The sequence below is a fragment of the Pseudorca crassidens genome, chromosome 3 (assembly GCF_039906515.1).
Source record: "Pseudorca crassidens isolate mPseCra1 chromosome 3, mPseCra1.hap1, whole genome shotgun sequence".
Lineage (NCBI taxonomy): Eukaryota > Metazoa > Chordata > Mammalia > Artiodactyla > Delphinidae > Pseudorca > Pseudorca crassidens.
Window position 1 is genome coordinate 128,596,425 of NC_090298.1, and position 3,468 is coordinate 128,599,892.

General features: G+C 41.3%; 1 pseudogene; it reads left to right on the forward strand.

The window, feature by feature from the left end:
- The first annotated feature begins 1,169 nt into the window (after nucleotides 1-1,169).
- LOC137220844 (small ribosomal subunit protein uS3-like) lies at nucleotides 1,170-1,546 on the forward strand (annotated as a pseudogene).
- The last annotated feature ends 1,922 nt before the right edge of the window (nucleotides 1,547-3,468 follow it).

Genomic DNA, 3,468 nt, shown 5'->3' on the forward strand with positions numbered 1-3,468 from the left:
ACCATTAAAAACATTCATCTACCTAAACTGTTGAGTCAGGTCAACATAACTGGAATGAGGTGAGGTTGGCATATTCCCTGCCCAATAGGAATTTTTGTTTGGATATATACCTTATTCCCCTCTAATTTGGGAAGTTTATACTGATGCTAATGTGTGTGTGCACACATACATAGCAGAGATGGCAGTCCATCAAGCAGCCGCTTAGCACAGGGAGATCAGCTCGGTGCTTTGTGACCGCCTGGAGGGGTGGGATAGGGAGGGTGAGAAGGAGGGAGATGCAAGAGGGAAGAGATATGGGAACATATGTATATGTATAACTGATTCACTTTGTTATAAAGCAGAAACTAACACACCATTGTAAAGCAATTATACCCCAATAAAGATGTTAAAAAAAAAAAAAAAAAGAAGCCAGGGGCAATCCCAAGTGTCAGCACACTTCTAAATTCAGTTGCTCTGAGCTGACTTAAATCCATCTTTCTTCATCTCCTGGGCAGGGTCTCTGTAGAGACATGGTAGTTCTGAGTCTGTGGCCTCATCTGGTACAAAACTGTTCTCTAATGAAAGGCCTGGGGCCAGAGACCTCATTTACTTTCCCCAGAGTCTTCACAGATGGAAATGAGGATTTCCGTTTCACAAAGCAAAAGGGCATGCTGTCGGAACTACAGCGACTGCTTCTCGATTCAATAAAGCAAATTCAAAACCTAATGTCTCCCGCTGCTGACCTTGTCACAGTGACTGTGTTTTTTCAACACTGTTGTATCTCCTTTGTAACTGTGTTTAACTCACTGCAGGGCCAGACACTTGCATGCATGGGAAGAGTGCTGCAAAAGCCTTTGCCCTGTTCAGTGCTGTAAGAAGAAGGATTCTTCAGAGGTACCAGGAGAGATCTGTGGCTGCCAACAGAAGGTTTTAGAGACAACTATTTACTATTCTGGACTTTTCCTTTTAGGTACTATGCAGGGATAACCATTAGAATTCCATAGATACAACTTCTTCCTTTATAAATGAGGAATCTGAGGACCAGAAGTTTAATAACTTGCCTAAACTTATATCGATACATCAGTTGGTGGAGGTATCCTAAAATGGCGGCCACAGGAGGTCTGCGTGCCACTGTCCCGGCAAAGTCTCTGCATTATAAACTCCTAGGAGGACTTGCTGTGTGGAGGGCCTGCTATGGTGTGCTTGGTTCATCATGGAGAGTGGGGCCAAAGCCTGTGAGTTCACACTGTCTGGGAATTTCTGTGAATAGACGGCTAAATCCATGAAGGTTGTGGATGGCCTGATGATCCCCATTGGGGACCCTGTTAACTACTATGTCGATACTAGTATGTGCTATGTGACACTCAGACAGTGTTCACTGGGCGTCAAAGTGAAGATCATGTTGCCTTGGGACCCAAGTGGTAGGATTGGCCTTAAGAAGCCCCTGCCTGACCATGTGAGCATTATGGAACCCAGAGATGAGATACTGCCCACCACCTCTGTCTCAGAACAGAACGGTGGGAAGCCGGAGCTGCCAGCTATGCCCCAGACAGTACACACGGCATAACAGGGTCTCCTTGGCAGTTGGATCTGGAGTCTGCAGGTTGCTCTCTAAAGATCTTTAGTAAAAATCTGTTAAAAAAGAGAAAAAAAATCAAGATCTCACACAAGAGCCTTTTTATAGCCACAGGTTGTATTCTCCATTTACTAATCTCTAATAATCACTTATTTTACTCTGGACCAGTGTTTGTTTCAGATCAGAGTTTCTCCAAGTATGATCCCCGAGAAATATGCATCAGAATCTCCTTGTGTGCCAGTAAGAATGCAGATTCCTGGGACCTGCTCCAGGACTATAATTTTCATGTCTCTGAAATTGGAGAAATTTTCATTTTCAACATGCACCTGAGGTGATTCCTGTGAAATACAGCATTTTTTCTTTTTCTTTTGAACTAAATTTAGACTTACAGAAGAGCTGCAAAGATAGTACAGAAAGTTTCCATGTATACTTCATCCAGCTTCTTTTAATGTTAACATTTTACCTAATAATATAGTATACCTATCAAACCAAAAAATTACCATTGGAACATTATTAATAACCAATTATGGACTTTATTCATATTTCACCAATTTTTTTTCACTAACTATATTTTTGTTGTTCTAGGACCCAATTTGTGGTCCCACATTGCTTTTAGTTATTATGTATACCAAATTTTACTGCTCTAGATTGTAATCCCATGTTCCACACTACAGGGGTTGAATCCTGGCTCTGAAGGCAGCCAAAGGCTTAATTCAGGTACTCATGTGACGGTACTTAAATTCCAGCTACAATGACAGTACTTTTAATAATGCTGCAGAGATTCAATCACTCAGAAACTTAATTGAAGGACACATAAAACACCATTCAATCTCTCATTTTACTGATCGAGTTCCTGCATCCTAGAGAAGAAATTTGAGCACGTTGATGGAAATATTGGAACTGTAGTCCATTTCACATGTCTCCAAGTTACCTTGTAATTTCTTTAAGCATCTGAAGCTTTGATTAAGCTTTGATTATAGTTCTTTCCTTTATTCTCAAAGTGAAGGGCAATGAACAGTTGTGAAAAATATCGTCCATGATTTCATATGGTTCTTCCAGTTATCCATGAGAGGAGTAGGAGAAGGCTAGCATTCTCCAATTTGGTGATCAGGAAACAGGTTCAGAGAGTAAAAACTGAGATCCCCAAGGTTCCATGGCAAGCGTACAGCTAAGCCCTATCCAGACCTCTACAAGCTGACTCCTGAATTAGTGCCGTTCTGCAGTATGCCACACGCCTCCAGCCTTGAATTTATGCACTCGGTGCTGAAACGGATATTTTGTGTATTCATATAGAACATTTGGAGGAGTGAGTATTTATACACAAATTCAAATAGGGCACCCAAATGGGGAAACGTTGTGAACCTGGCATATTGAGCAATTATAAATGGGAGACATGACTGTGGGAAGGGAAATGACATAAATCAGTGTGAATATCTATTCTTGGTGGAAAAGACTAGATAATTCTAAGTTGTTTTTTTTTTTTTAACATCTTTATTAGGGTATAATTGCTTTACAATGGTGTGTTAGTTTCTGCTTTATAACAAAGTGAATCAGTTATACATATACATATGTTCCCATATCTCTTCCCTCTTGCGTCTCCCTCCCTCCCACCCTCCCTATCCCATCCCGCTAGGTGGACGCAAAGCACCGAGCTGATCTCCCTGTGCTATGCGGCTGCTTCCCACTAGCTATCTGTTTTACATTTGCTAGTGTATATATGTCCATGCCACTCTCTCACTTCGTCCCAGCTTACCCTTCCCCCCTCCATGTCCTCAGTCCATTCTCTACGTCCGCGTCTTTATTCCTGTCCTGCCCCTAGGTTCTTCAGAACCATTTTTTTTTTTTTTTAGATTCCATATATATGTGTTAACATACAGTATTTGTTTTTCTCCTTCTGACTTACATCATTCTGT